The following is a 16,624-nucleotide window of genomic DNA, read 5'->3' as shown; positions in this document are numbered from 1 at the left end:
ATTTTAGCTCACTCAAGAAACAATTAAACTCCAACTCTGGTTGTACATATTAAATTATAACAGTGGTAAGGCAAATGAAGAGGTACTTAGCAGATTTAAGTAAAGAATTAACAGAACAGAAATTGGTAGCGTGAAATGAGGGCCACGTTGATCTAATATAATGGTGCATTACCCACAGCACCAAAATAGATACAGTAGGCATAGCACTTATCTTCCTTGTGGCACCTGATGGCTGGAGGTCTTAAAGAACTTTGCAAATTACCCTTCTAAATTAATTAAATCTCTGCCTGGAAGTAGGGGGAGGAAGGAGAAGCCATCTGTAAAATAAAATGCAAAGACTTTCACTTTCTCTGTCCTTTTTAAATATAGGCAGGAATGTTTGTCTCTCTGTCCCAGCGTGCATTTTTGTGGAGCTGAGAGGCGATCCCTAAGCTTGGGTTGCATTCTTTGGGACTATAATGAATCCTACCTAATGGAGTTTTGTTCATCAACCCTTCTAGAAGTGATCACCTCTTCTGACCCAATGAAATATTTAATACACAGAAGTAAATATTAAATATCTTGTGTTATTATTGATGATCTGAGTTCCCTTAATCAGGCTCCTATGTTTCTGGGAATGTGGGCCCTGTCTTACAGATCTCTTTTTTCCCCCTGTAGTCCCAGTACCATATTTCACACATAAATGGTATCATGTAGAAACTCAAAAATATTTAATGACTACTGCAATTGGGGACCAACCACCCAGAGTAGATGCTGGAGACTGACACCCAGTATAGCTGTGCCCCACAAACTCACTGACTTCAGCCCTGTGGGTACAGAATTGTTCATTAGCTCATAGCGTCAACCCAGGCCATGATCAACTTCTTCTGGAGCGGAGGGTGTTGCCAATGTGATTAATATGGTTGGAATTATGTAGCACCCTGATGTTATAAACAGACAAACATTTTAAACTAACTTCCTGAAATTATACTGAGGCTTGAAAATTGCATTTAAGTATCATACTTAATAATAATGAGATGGTGACACTAATAATGACAATGCCATGCATTTTTTATGGTTCTTTATGCACTTTAAAAAAAAATGTTCCCACCCATGATGTTGTTTTATTTTCTTAGCAACTCTGAGATAAATAGGACAGGTATTGGAATTCTCAAATTACAGAGGAAGAAACAGATCCTCATAAAGTTTTTGCCCTGCATATTGCATCATGAACATATACACATGTCCCCGTGTGCACTTGTGTGCATGTACACGCACACACACACACAGACCTATGCATAGAAGAAGAGATGCCTCTGCTCAGGAAGCAGGACAGAAAGCTAAGGAATTACTGGATTATTGAGAATATGTACAAAATAACACATGAAAATTTTGAGGATGCACAGAAACATTAGACTTCATCTCAGGTTGATGGAGCTTCTCACAAAAGGTATATGTAGAATAGAATTTTTGAGAACCTCAAGACTAGAACAACTTCAGGACTTCGGGGTATATATTTATACTATAAAATTGGTTAAAACTACTCAGTCTAGTGCAAGGTCCCACATTCTGGGATCTAGTGATAAACTTTCAAAAGGGTCTTTGAATACCCTGAAAATATATACAGTTACTTTATGTATATGTGTCCATATGAACTTATCTAGGGACTGGATCCACAGCTTTCATTGCATTTGCAAAGAATCAGTCATCCAAAATAGTTTACTAATCACTGCTTCATGGAGTCTCAATTATTATCTGAAATGAAAACTAGAGAAGCATAAATTACAGTTGAGAATTACCACCACTCATTTGCAAACCCATAATGACGTATGAGTTTAAGTATTTCATTAACCTGTATACTTCTTATGACCTAAGAATGTATTGATCTTTTAATCTACATCCTTTTCATGTTACTTTTTTTTTATCATTTCATGCATCCTCAAATCTTTTTTTTTCCAAAGTCTTAATTTTACAATCTTCATTACCTTCAGGCTGTCTTCCTCTTATAAGTTGGGTATCCGAAGAGCTTGGGTGACCAGAGTAGAGAAAAACCATGTGATTGTACCATAAGCATTTTGCTAAGAAAATACCATCACTCAGACTCTCTGATTCTCACCTGGCCTTTCCTATCTATATTGTGCACACGAGTAGAATGGGCTGCACGTTTCTTTCCATATTACCCAACTCATTAATTTTCTGATCAAAAGTAACTGCTACCAAATGATCACCTTGCTGGTGACAGTAACATATTGATTGGCTTAGCTTTCAAGTGGGAAGTAATAGAGGTTAATGGCCCACGTTTGATTATATCTTGTTAATAGGTGCGTCTATGGGGGATTGTGGAAAAGACTAGAAATCAAGGTATTTGGGTTTCATCCCAGCTTTACCACTGCATGCCCTCACTGTGACGTTTAACCTCTTCTTATCTGTGAAATGGTGAAAGGTCCCTTCTGGCATACCATTATACAATTCTTTAATAGGCCACTGAAGCAGATTGGCAATCATATTGGATAGATCCTCAATAAATCAGAGATATTTTAGAGTTTTCAAGATGGTTGCCTCATCTATCACTTCATCCGTGGTTTATACGAAATCACTGTGATTATCGAAACCCAGGGCACCGTTTTTACAACTTCCATTAAGGAGTGAAGCCAGGCTGTGGCCAGACTGGCTCAGTAAATCATTTGTTTTGGGAATATATTTGTCAGTTTTCCTGCAGATTGTGTAATTATTGCATCGTTTTATTTCTAGCGCTCATAAGTGGGGATTAGAGCTGACATTTGGTAATTGAAAGACCCTTCTCCCTTTCATGGCATAGTTAGCAGTGATTGGTAAGAACTTGATTTCCCTTGGAGGGATTTTCTCTTGCCTCTACCTCTGAGTTCCTGGACTATCATCAGGTCTGCTCTGAGCGAGCTCTCTGGGCTCTCTCTCTCACCAGCAACAGCCACTACAAGTTTAGAGCATTTAGAAGAAGGAACAGATTACAGTTTTCTCTTGAGTTTGTTCCCTAAATTTTGGAAATGTTGAGAGACACAGAGTAAAACAATTTTAAGATTTTAAGTCTGTCAATGCCTACCTTCTTCAGGTCTGAGGGGAAGGGAGTGAGGTGTTCTTTTCCTTTAGTATTCCTTATTTCTGGCCCCTGCCCTGCCAGCATATTCGAGGCCAACATTCATTAAGCCCTCGCTGTGCGCCAGACCCAGGGCCAACCCAGTCAGTATTCAGAACAATGACCCTCCGAGGTACTCAATACAATCGTCTGAATTTTCTAGGAGTGTGAGCTGATTGGCCTCAAATCAGGAGTCTGCTTTTCCTACTGGCACCCTATTGCTTCACACATTCATACCACTTTTAGAGGGATTTCTTTTCTCATTTTTGTTAATGCCTTTCTACCTATAATGGCATTAGAGTTGACAGTTATTCCCAATGCCATTTCATCTCACCCTCACCACACACATGAACATGCACACAGGCGCATATATAATCCCTCACACACAGACATAAGCACAGATCCACATGGAAATAAAATATCATTGAGGCTCTAATGCTTGCACATTTGTGCATGAGTGTGTGTGTGTACATGCTGACACACCTACAAATAAAACCCGCAGAGTCTCAAGTGGTGAAGATTCCCAAGACTTCTTTTTCCTCTGGCCCTGGACTGTGACTCCGCATGTGATCGAAGCCACCCCCTCCCATCCCTGCTTCTCCTTTTTTGAACATGCTAAGGATGGAGGCATGAGGCTGAGGGGTTAAGACCAAAGGCTCTGTCTACGTGCATGTGAGAGTTTTTAGGGAGGTTCAGGTTAGGGATGAGGTTGACTGTGCTGCTCGTAGGCCAACACTGGAACATAAAATATTCTACTCAGAAACTCTAGGAATAGGGCTGGCCCAGCAACCTGAGTTGTGCGCAGGCCTGGGGATACATGGAAAAGAACCCTTGGCTGTTTGTCCCACTCCGCTGGTCCACCTTCTTCTCCAGAGGTGCTCCACATTGACTTGGCAATAACAACACAAGATTCATAATGGTATGATTTTAGAAGCAAACACTTCTCCCTCTAGATGACTGATGTCAGAAATTCCCTTTGATATGAACAAAGTCCTACACCTGAACCCAAGTTTAAAGGTGGGGGGAAGCATGTGAGTATCCTTGGAGAGTTGACAAAGTCGCTTTCATATGCATCAAAGAGCACCAGGGTGTGAACTCAGAGCGATGGCTGGGGCTGGAGACAAGGGTGTCATCTCTGGCAGCCTTGGCCAAGTCACCATCCTCTTTCTGTGTCAATTTTTCCCATCCTTAAAAAAATAAAAGGGTTGAATTTGAAAATCTCAAAAGCTCTCCATTGCTAACTCCAGATATGTGTATAAGGATAAATTGATAATGCAGCACAGGTATATATTATTGTGGAGATAGGGATGAGGTGAGAACACAGGGAACCAGCACCTGAAAGGGACCCAGATGAAGTAGGGTCATTGGCTTTGAGGTCAGCCAATTCAGGCATGTTCCTATCTCCATGGGGAGATGGCTGCTAATGTTTGATGGGGAGCAGAGGCTCTGGAAGGGTAGGAAAGGGACAAGAATAATAGCCTATTTCACCGTTTCATCAAGAGTCTCCTAGATGCATTACATTAGGCACCATAAGAATTACAGACATGTGTGACTCCTGCCCAGTGGGTTCTCACAAGCTGTGTGACCCTGGGAAAGCTAGTTAACCTCTCTGAGCCTCAAATGGTTCATTTCTAACGTGGGGATAATAATTCCTACTTGAGAGGTTGCGCGAGCTAGAGTCTGCAAATGCACCAATTGGCGAGCAGAGCATAGAAGAGGCTCTTTGTGAATGATCTCACAGGGACGGAGCCACGGCACAGATGCTTGACCTGGGATTGCAGCAAATTCCATAGAGCAGAAAAGAACACGAATGGGTAACATTTAGCTCTTTGGTACTTGGAAAGTATTTTGCTTTTAAATGTTTCTGCTTGCAAGAGGATTTCTAAAGGTCAGCTCTTCCCAGCTTAATAAGGAAGATGATTAAATCATCTGGCAGTTTGAGGAAAAAAAAAAAAAAAAAAGCAGTTGGAGTTAAACATCACCCTACCTGTGATTGACGTTTTCTTTTACAAATCAAGGTGAGATTTGCTTATGTTACTCTCCAGAGGAGACTATGGCAGTGCTTGACCATGGCTTGGGTAACTTGTTCCCCGTTTACTCCCAACTATTAGCCTTGTTCTGTCCCTGTCAGTTACTGAAGAATCCATCATGCCTGTGACTCATGAGGGGGCTTCATTTCCACTTCCCAAAGAGGAGTGGCAGGGGGCAGATAACTTCAGGAGGTGAGCAAATTGGATTGATTACCGTCTGCAGACAAGGTGAGAGCCTTGGTCCTAATCATGCTGGTGGGACTGCCAGGCTGTCTGGTTCACTCAGCAAAAGCCCCGAGACCACACACAGGGTTAGACTTCCATATGCTCACCTGGACGTTGGCAGCCACTCAGGGTTGAGCAGGACTTCAGAAACATGGAGAGCATCTGTACTACTCATAAAACCCCACAAACGTTATAACCAAGGCTCTGGATTATGTGCTTTGCTTTATAAGAGACATCCAGAAATCCACTTCTGTGTACTTGGATGTGTGATTTGTCTGATTTCGATGGAGATATTAATTGGTTCCTGTCTTCCTTTTTGTACTCCCCTTCTTGCAAGCAAATGGCTCAGCGCTTCATTGATTCAGGAGAGCCACAATGTGATTTTTTTTTTTTAAACTTAATTTCTCAGGAGAATCTATAGGGTTTGTTGAGGAGACAGAAGGAAAGGAGAAGTAATTTTTGAGAATCTTAGAGAAACAAGAGGGATCACAAGACTCTCCCCACTGATCCCCACCCATTCTCTCTGTTACTAGGCTGGGGGATGAGGGAGATGGCGTCTTGGATGCATTGAGATAATTTACCCACTAATCCTGATTCGCTTTTGCTCCAGGGTATATATTCCACTCTCTCCTTTCTGTGACCAATGCCTTTGGCCCTCCTCAAGAACGTATGTATTGTCTAGTTACTCTGTTTCTGGCAGATAGTGGTTTTATGAAATCTCTAGAATTTCTTGTATTGCAGAGAAGGAATGCTCATTTCTCAGAATGACCAGGGGGTCTGTATCACATGGTACTGAGCATTACTGGAGATATTAGAACAGAAGACATGCATAAAGTGCTTTTAAAGTAAGATTTTATTTTAAGGTGGAATGAATAACAAAATGTACAATGTTTCTTATGGACTCCAGCATTTCAATTTCATTATAACTTTATTGAATATTCAGTAAAAGAATATGACACCCTTTCAAACTGTGTTCTTGTAACCTGCTGGGAAGCTAAATGAAGACAGCAGATCTGTGTTATCAGCACAAGTGGCATTAAACTAATTCAAGGACTTGTAGTTTTCCTGTACTGAGCATATTTTCAACGTACAGCATTAAAGTCCTTGGTTCCTGGTGGCTCAGTAATTTCACTTGCATATTACATAGCATTCGACACTTTAGCATTTTTGTTTTAGAACATGTATGGACTCCAATTGGTGCTATTGTTGGCTAGTAATGATACTATTTCCTTCATTCATTCCACAAAAATTTATTGAGTCGTACTTATTCCCAGGCACTGCATTTGGCAGTAGAGATGAATAAGACATATTATCTTCATTGTCAATGATTTTTCAGTCAACCAGGTAAGACAAACTCAGCTGATTCCATCCTAATGATCCTTTCTAAGCTCTCTAGCAGTGTAAGGCAGAGGGTGATGTGATGGTCACCCAATCCTGGCTTGTGCGGGGCAGGCAGGGAAGGCTTCCCAAGGGAGAGGAGTGGGAGTTACCCAGGGGCAGGGAGAAAAGGGAAAGAACAAGAACATGTTTCCTTAGGTACCTGATGATTGGCTAGGACAGTGTGACTGAGGGACATTTTCAGATTTCAAAACTCAAATCAGTAACTTTTGGCTGAGTACTCTATGTGATAGACAACCCAATCCCAGGCCCTAACCAAGTTCGTAGTCCAGACTCTATCAATTAAATCATGCTTTCTTTACATAAAAGGAATAAAAAGACTTTGAAAAAAAATGTGTGTGTCAACATGCAGCATTTAACGTTTTAGGATGATGACTACTTTGTCTCAGCTTCCTGGAAAATTGTAATGCTTGCTCCATAGAACAAAGCCTCGAGGGATTCCAAGTCTGGAGCCCTCCTGCCCCTTCCAGCCACTGGAGATGGAAGTTATTCTTGCCCTCCACAAGCCTGAAGTAAATCTTTAATTTCATGATAGGGAAAGTCTCCCTTGAACTGTCAAGTTTCCCAAAATCAGAAGCATGTCAATGGAGTCTTTGAAATACAACAGAAATGGCAACTAGAACAAATATGTTTACTGGATCTGACAGTTAGAAGGCCATCAGTGACCTTGGCTCAGAGAAGCCAGAGTGGGGTGCGATGAGGAATGAATGAGAGATGTGGAAGTGGGAACTATGAATAGGAGTTTCTTAGTCAGGACTTGGCTTGATATAGGGCAGTGGAAAGGCATCGGGAAAACAATTATAGACGTTCCCCGCGGTACCTGCTGCAACTGTCACGTTCTTAAACCTGAAAGCCACTAAAAATATGCATACATTTCAATTTCCCCTTACTCTCCACTTTTCCTAAACAGAAAAAACAGTAACACATGTTGCCTATCATTGACATCCGGAAAGAAAATGTGGTTCCTTTTTTCCCCTTCCGAATCATTAGGAGTAATACTTCAGAAAAATTGTTGTTGCTGTCAGCTTGCTTAAACAGGCTGTCGTTTTGCAAATGGGCATCGTGTTAGTGCATGCATTTATCCTGTCTGCTCATACGCAGGGATCCCGGGATGCCTGTTTCTGCACAATCTGCCTGTCATCTCTTATGGGACCTTCACACATCAGTGGCACCGATTATCTCACGTCACAGCCCATCAGTTGGCTGAACTCCAGAAGAATGTGAAATTGTCTAACAAGCCTCCAAATGTGAATGGCTCCATGTTGGCCTAATCACACATAATGTTCGCCTTTGTCATCCGTTCCCAAAGAGTGGCTGCAGTGCTCATCTGTTAGACAAATACAATTTCTAGAGCTCTTCGCCATGCCTGTTGTAAGGGTTTTTTTTTTTTTTTTTTTTTAATCCCCATTCCCTTCTTCCGGGGGTGAATTCCATTCATTCTTCTGACTACACTCTGCTGTGCCCTTCTTCCCATCCTATAATCATGACTTCTTTCCATGGCCTCATTCCTTAAAATTGATCTAGGTAATTGCCAAAATTGTTTTAAGCACAGGCTTTTAACTGTGTTTGGAGCAACAAAGCATACTGAGACACGAACATCAACATGGAATAATTCATATGTCCACGTATATATATGTCCAATAAATGTTGCCAGTTTGAGAGTATATATACTACTCCCTTGGTGCCTACCCTCTCTTGCAGAACTCTCATGCCAGGGTCTTGTATGATCCACCAGCTGTCAGTAGGGATGGTTGTGGTCAGAACTGCCTCCTTTGAAGAGGTGCACATTGTATGAAGTGCAAGGAGCTATGGTGGGTGCAAAGATGATTAAATGGTGAGCCCCCTTAGTTCAGAGGCAAATCAGCAAGGCAGGGGCCATAGATTGTGTCAGAGTTGCATATGTTACATGAAAATTGGAAATCTGGGAACATAGTATCCTGAAGGAGACCAAAAGGGTTAGTCTGACCATTTCTTTTTTTTTTTTTTTAAATTTTTATTTATTTATGATAGGCACACAGTGAGAGACAGAGAGGCAGAGACACAGGCAGAGGGAGAAGCAGGCTCCATGCACCGGGAGCCCGACGTGGGATTCGATCCCGAGTCTCCAGGATCGCGCCCTGGGCCAAAGGCAGGCGCCAAACCGCTGTACCACCCAGGGATCCCTGTCTGACCATTTCTTAAGAGAAAGAGACAAGCATGCCTAGGATAAGTACATGCTTGTCCTGTGGTCCAGGGGGCAGCTGTTTCTTCACAGAGATTGTGTTAACTACGTTTTCTCATTTTCTCTATTCTTGATGATCTGGTGTTTGAGGCCTCACTGACTGGGGAGAGACTGCCCCTTCCAGGGCTAGTCAATTCTTAGAGATGCCAAAGGGCTCACCCCAAAGAGCATGATTTTCATTTGCCAACTAGCTAGTCTAGAGCCCTCACTGAGAACCACCTCTTCTATCTGACTGTTACATTCCAGGTGGTAAGAGTCCTCTGCCTTAATCAGTCAAGGCCAAGAGCCAGACAACTATAGATGACCTCTATAACTCATAATATCCCACTGATATTATTCAAATGAGTTAATCCTAACCTGTTCCTGTGGAAAACACAATAAAGCTCTGGGTCATGCTTTCTACTTGCCCCTTTGGATTCCTGGCCAGAACTGGTCCTTCTTCATGTGGCCCTGCGTGGTGTGGCATGCCCTATCCCCTTGAGAAATGTGAATAATGAGATAAAAATTCTATATTGAATTCTTTTGACAGCATTAGCCTCTGTGTTGTCACTCAGTCGTGTCTATAAATTAAAATCCTACAGGTACATTTTGAGACAGAAGTGGTTCTGAGGAGGAGGGTGACTGCCTAAATTGGAAAGATGCTTGGATCTTGGGCCATCTGCTTCTTAGAGCCTGTGGGGGTGAATCTTTCCTCTTATCATTAAGTTCTTTACAAAAACATGATTTCTGGCAGTGGCAAAATATTATGCCAACATTTATACAATAATTTGTTTAATCAGCCTCTTGATTTATATAGTGGCATGTTTTCATTTTTTTCACTCCTATATATCTCTGTGATAAGCATACTTTTAGATAAAATGTGAACATTTCTTGCTTATTTCTTTGAAAAATTTTAGAGGTAAAAATGACTGGATCCGAAGATATGTTTTTGCTGAGATGGAATGAGCTGAGAAGAGGTGTGTTCCCAGAAAAATTCTGAAGATGTAGTCTATTTTTGTTATTGTTTCTTATTTTTAAAATAAAACTTAAAATCATGGTTTCCTCGGTAAGAAAAACAAGTTTCACACTCCCCATCTCCCTATAAACTGGGCTAATTGCCAGTGGACAATTTAAAGAGTCACATATTTGAGTTTTAATAGTTAAATCAGTGTATGCAAGATATGGCCACTTTCCATGTGTTCAAAAACAGAGAGGAAAATGTTAGACGGCAATTTTATCCTTGTCACCACAGTTATTTTAAACGTCTCTGTGGGCAGACCTTGAAGACTGTGCTATTTGATGCAGACATTGTTGGGAAAGCAGAGGCAAGATGACAACAATGGTCAGTACTCTGGAAAGGTGTAGAAATAAAATGAGGTCCACAATGTGACTATGCCATGGCAGGAGATGTTTTCTGGAAGCACAGACACTAGAAATTCTACATCCAAGTGAACATGATCTCATTAACAAAGATTCCTTAGAGGCTGTGTACCCAGAAGAGTGGCACTGTTGTTCTTTTGGGAGCATCCACGTGGCCTGCAACATCTATAGCCACATTTCCTTGATGGTCTTTAGTTGCAGCAAATCTTTGTCCTTTCAGGGTGTATTGCTTATTGACAAATGCCATTTGTCATCTGGACCTCAGTCTGAAGTCATTCTGGTTGAAAAGAATCATGACTTCTTGAAAGGCAAAATCATTGGTTTTTCTTACAGCTTATAAATTGACTCTAATGACTGTTCCCAAAGAAAAGATTTCCAAACTATTTTATGCAGTGGCAGCATTGCTGGCATGAACCTTTGAACTCCCAAAAGGGTGACCTCAGATGTAACATTTTTGAACACATGCACACACATGCACATACAGGGTTATTGACCAAAGGGCCAAGGAAGTGGACTGGATATCTGCTAAGGGCCTTTTAAACTCTAAGATTCTTGGTTTCTCTTCTCAATTTGGTTAGTCAGAGAAAGTATAGAAAGTGTCAAAGCTAGCTGTGTGCCTTCTACCATCCCCGTTTGTTTCTATAATTAGCACTAGAGGGCATTTCCCTTGTGGTAGGTAACCCAGATGATAAAATCCCGTGGGAATAATTTCTGGATATTAGTAGAAACTGGTTTTGCCTAACATAAGCTGTGAGTGTTATTTCCAATTTCAGATCATTGTCTATGTGAAATGGCTAAAATGAGATTTTCTTAAGTATCACAGGAATTCACGTGTCCTCCAGAGGAAGAGTCTGTGAGGGAAATGGCTTATACTCCAAGTCTGAGACACCCAGGTTTGAGTTAGCTAAGGCTCTCAGAGAAGCCGTGTTTAGTCTCCCCAACTAGTCAGACCAGCAACTGCTCATTTTACTGTTGACTGAAAGAGTTGGTTGTATCCTTAAGCCACCAACAGGGAATAAATCCCGGTCTTGCCTACCTCGTGGTGTTATTGTGAATGTCAAGGGAGGAAACACAGATAAAAGGCCATTTTAAAGTGTTTTATATTTATATTATCTTTATTATGTTATGAGTTATCTTCTAGTATTAAGAGCATTTTATAGTTTGGGACATGGACTAGTAGAATGTTAAATGTCCATCTGAGAATCTAGAAAAGGTGCTAACAACTTGGGGAAATCATAGCCAACATGGTTTATGAGATGGATGCAAATGGCACAGCAGCAGGTGTTATAGAGAAAACTCAGTTCAAAGACATGAAATCCATTCCTCAAGGCTTCACCTTCTTGTGACTGCTCATTCTCATACTGGCTTTGTATATTTAAGGTTAATGCTTGGGGGTAGGGATAGGGGACCCTCCTCCACCCCTCAGGAATCTCCAGTTGTGATCTTAGGGCCACTAGGCCAGTTCTGTGACCTCTGTGTGTGTGCCTATGTGGTGCAATGTAGGATGAATTGAATTGGAAGAATTTTATGGTGCAGGGAAGAGCATAATGAAAGTGGGAACTACTCATTCATAACACAAATAGACGTGGAGCCTTTATTGTAAAGTATAGTACTAAAAGCTGGTCCTGCAGTGGGGAGCATTAAGCAGGCAAAAAAATCGATGTAGATGGAAGTAAAGCTATTTAGAAGGGAGGAATGGAGGGTGTGGGTTGGGCAATATGGAAGTGGCCAGGAGAAACTGTCTCACGTCCACCCACCTCCTGCTACTTCTACTTCTAGTCTAAGCTACCATCATCTTTTGCCTGGGCTCTGAACCTTCTAACTGATCTACTCATGGACACTCTCCCCCCCCCCCCACTTTTTAAAAAGATTTTATTTATTTATTCATGAGAGACACATTGAGAGAGAGAGAGAGAGAGGCAGGCAGAGACACAGTCAGAGGGAGAAGCAGGCTTCATGCAGGGAACCCGATGTGGCACTCAATTCCAGTCTCTAGGATCAGGCCCTGGGCTGAAGGCTGCACTAAACCGTTGAGCCACCCAGGTTGCCCACTCTGACCCCCTTTTAATCTCTTCTCCTACCTACAACCATCTTTAAAATTTCAGGGCTGTTCATGATACCACCATCCCTATAACCATTGGTGGATTCCCACTGCTGCTGAATTGAAGACAAAATTCTTAAGCAGATTAGTAAGGCCTGCATGGTCTAGTTTCTCCCCATCTCCACCTCACCTTGTACCATGCTTTCCTTCCCAGGTTGTGTTTTAGCCCCACATCGGTCCCCTTTTTGTCCCTGGTAGTCACCATGCTCTTTCCAGTGATGGACACTTGTACCTCTAGTTCCTTCTGCTTCAGCGCTCTTTACATGCTTCATTTCCACATCTCCAGAGTTAACGACCAGAGTCCCTTCTTGATCTCCTTGTCTTGGTCAAATCCCCAATCATGGGTCTGCCCTACAGCATCTCTACAACAGTTTTACATGCTGGACTATGGTGTTTGGTTAGGATTCTCTCCCCACTGATATGTTAGTTCCCTGATGGGAGAGACCTCATCTGGTTGGGGTCACTGTGGTATTCCCAGCACCTGGTACATAGTAGGCTCTCAAATATATATGTTTAAAAAATAAATTAAAATGAAAAATGAGAAATAATGAAATGTTACTGTAAGATTAGGCCAGAGAAATCTTCTCAGAGGTGTTGTCCTGACAGGGATGTTGGTAAGTTTATAAGGTAACTCAGCTGTCTGCCTTTTCTGCTTCGGGTGAGCAGAAATTCTATTTTCTAACTTTGAGTCTTTCTCCTGTATCAGAATTTATTGCTAAAATGGCACTTTTAAAATTCTTTATTAAAACAGCTTAAAGTTCTGGGTGGAAAGTCTTTTTTTATGAAAGCAAATAATTTATTTTAGATGATATTCAATTTGACCTGCAAACCAAGAAAATGCCCAGACTCACTCAGACTTATCCAGGGCTCACTGGTGGTTTTTCTCCAAAGCTGTTTGTTTCTCTTTCTTTGGCCTCACAGATGTGACCATGGACACCGATATGATAATACGGAGTGAAATTCATGTACTGCAAACAGATTTAGCTGTTTGCTTGCCAAATGCTGTCATGTCCATTAAGACTGAGCTATCAACAAAACCAAAGAAGAGTCATTCGAGAGGCAAGTTTGAAACACAACCTGGTACAGACTGTTCCTTTGATGGTTAGACTTACGACTTTTGATTTTACAATGGTGATACCCATTCAGTAGAAACTGTACTTGGAATTTTGAATTTGGATAGTGATGTGTGGTAAGATGTTCTCCTTATGCTGGGCAGTGGCAGCGCCCAGGCCGTCATGTGATCATGAGGACAAACAACCAATACACTTACAGCCACTCTGTACCCACACAACTGGTCTGTTGCTGACTTTCAATAACAATACTCAGTTACATGAGATAGCCAACACTGTTATAAAGTAGGCTTCATGTTAGATGATTTTGCCCAGCTGTGGGCTAATATAAGTGTTTTGAGCATGTTTAAGGTATGCGAGGCTAAGCTTTGTTGTTTGGGGGGGTTAGATGTAGTAAATGTATTTTCATCTTATGGTATTTTCAACGCACAATTGGTTTATTGGGACATAACCCCATCTTAAGTTGAGGAAGATCTGCATTATATTTCTGATAACAAGAATAAATCCCCATTCTGACAAGTCCCAGTAAATAGGTTTTGACTTCCTTTGTAATTTTTGAATGGCGCCCTTAACTTATTACTTACATGTGATTTATTTGAAGGGATTACTACCAATATATTAAAGACTCTGAGTATGAGAATCTTTAATCATCTCCCATGTCATCAATCACTAAGACAGGATGTTGAGAGAAAGCGCGTACTGCTTTCTAATAAACCTTCTGAAGGCCTGGAGAAGCTGTGGAGGCAGCAGCTTTGGGCTTTTATATGGCATTTGCTCAATTCAGTAAGCACTTGTGGGGTACCATTAAGTAGAAATCACTATGCTATCAAAGAGGGAGGTAAGCAAGACTTGCAGTCCTAGCATGACCTGAAGTAGCTTCTTAAGGATTATTTCATGGACTTGGGTTTCATAATCTTCTCACACTTTGGTCCCAGTGCTGTCATAGCTTAGACTACACTAACACTAGTTTCTTAGGACTGATGGCCTAATGCGTGAGAAAGCACCCAGCACATTCCCTGGCACCTGGTAATAGTAAAAGTTGATCATAAATGTTAAGAGCTAGAATTTGATGGCAGCTTCTTGTACCAATTTCCCCAAGGTTTATTTTAGGTTTTTTTTTTTTACCTAGGAAATCATACTAAGGTCCTTTTTTTTTTCTTATAAATCAATTTCTCTAAAAATGGGAGCTTGCAGATTCATATCTTTTTCAAAACTTAACTTTGCTTCTAAAGAATTATGATTTTCTCTGATGAAGGAAACCTTAAACATACAGAACTAATTGCAGACCGGATTTTGCAGTATTCACTAAAGTCCAAAGTTTTAAATCATTTTCTAAATTATAGTGGAATAAAGGAAGGGAAATGATGTGAGGACAGAGATGGTTATTTTTGTGACTTATATGAAAAGTGTTTTATTCTTCACAATTACTCATCCTTTGGAAGCAGGATCATTCCTTTATATGGGAAAGGTAGCCAATCATAGTGTGTAAATGGAAGGGCACAGACAGGTCTCTTTCCTACCTCAATCAAGAAATAGCCTTCTGATTGGTCTGCTACCATCTCTGAAATTCAAACTATGAGGACTGAATCTAAAGACAAGAATATGTTATAAAAATGTAAATATACTCTCTAGGAAAGGTAGTACGTTATATCTGTCCTGGATACAAAGGAAAAAAAAACCCCTCATATTAATGTTGGTTCATTAGGTTTTCCCTGAGGAAATATGTTCCAGAGGAAGGTCCAGTCCTTATACTGGATTTAATCACAGCTGGATCACCACTCATTAATGATATTACAAGGATGACTCTTGCAGTGATCAGGACATTATCTGTGATTCCATGAGTACTAGCCTGTGTGTTCTGAGGAGGGGGCCCCTATCTGGCATCCCCAACACATAGCCTATGGTTTGATGCACATAGTAGGCTCTTTAGTCATTAAAAAAATACTATTTTTTTAGAGAAGTTCCTGGTTTAGAATAAAATTAAGAGGAAGACACACAGATACTCCCAGCCCTTACGTATGGATAGCCTTCCCTTCTTATCAATGCCATTCACCAGAATTGTATTTTTTTTTTTTAAATCAAGGATGAACCTACATTGATGCATTGTAACCATGCAAAGTCCATTGTTGACCTTAGAGTTCATTCTTGGTCGTGTACATTCTATAGGTTTGGACAAATGTATCATGACATATATCCGCCATTATAATATCACACAGAGTATTTTCACTGCCCTAAAAATCTTGTGTGTTCTGCTCACTCATTCTCATCCTTCCTTCCTCTAATCCCTGGTAACATTTGACCTTTTTACTCTCTCCATAGTTTTGCATTTTCCAGAATGTTGTATAATTGGAATCATTCAGTATGTAGCCTTTTCAGATTGGCTTCTTTCACTTAGTAATATACATATTCATTTTTTCCGTATCTTGTCATGGTTTGATAGCTCATTTATTTTTAGTGCTGAGTAATATTCCATTGTCTACATGTACCACTGTGATCCTTTTTCTCAAGTGAAAACGAAACTAATAAATTCAGTTGGTGCATGTTAAATTTTCTACTTTTTAAAGAAATTCATTGCTTTTCTTCAAACTAGTTTATGTGCATACATGCAATCTCCTGTTCCTTGCCACACCACCTTTCTAAGCATAAGGTAAATTTAAAAAATTGATGTAAGTAAATGTGGTATGATTAGAAACACTTCACAGCGCTGTTATTGTTTGCTGCATATTTAAGGTCACTTGGTATAATCAGTGTGCTGAGTATGTGGCTGGTTGACAATCTTGTCAGGAATCCACTTTCCAGAAGTGGACCCTTCAAAAGCTTCAAATATTGCTATTTCTGACCTGCACTGGGGAGTTTCATTTGCCTGGGGAACGCTAGAAGAAATTTTTCACTGGGGTAATGATTTGTGTTCCAGGAATGTGATCGGCTAGAAAGTATAAGAATCTGGCAAATTCAGTAATGCATTACTTATGCTCTGAAATAAAAGAGCCCTGAAATAAAAGACCACCTACTGGAACTAAAAAGAGTCTTTGCTCATTGCTACCTGGAGGGTGTCTGAAAGGAAACAGCCCTCTTTTGTGGTGTTAGCACAGTTTCATGGGGGTTATGGTCTCCCAAGTTAGGAAAGGA

At 40.8% G+C, this 16,624-nt stretch overlaps 1 long non-coding RNA gene across 3 annotated transcripts in view; it reads left to right on the top strand.

The window, feature by feature from the left end:
* Nucleotides 1-14,633, top strand: part of LOC106560032 — a 123,839-nt gene extending 109,206 nt beyond the window's left edge. For all 3 annotated transcript variants that reach the window (XR_005374187.1, XR_005374189.1, XR_005374188.1), the window contains one exon: nucleotides 13,347-14,633. This is a non-coding gene — a long non-coding RNA (uncharacterized LOC106560032). The remainder of the gene's footprint in view (nucleotides 1-13,346) is intronic.
* The last annotated feature ends 1,991 nt before the right edge of the window (nucleotides 14,634-16,624 follow it).

The sequence above is a fragment of the Canis lupus genome, chromosome 19 (assembly GCF_011100685.1).
Source record: "Canis lupus familiaris isolate Mischka breed German Shepherd chromosome 19, alternate assembly UU_Cfam_GSD_1.0, whole genome shotgun sequence".
NCBI lineage: Eukaryota > Metazoa > Chordata > Mammalia > Carnivora > Canidae > Canis > Canis lupus.
Note: the sequence above shows the minus strand (reverse complement) of the source record. Positions and strands in the feature narration are given on the sequence as shown.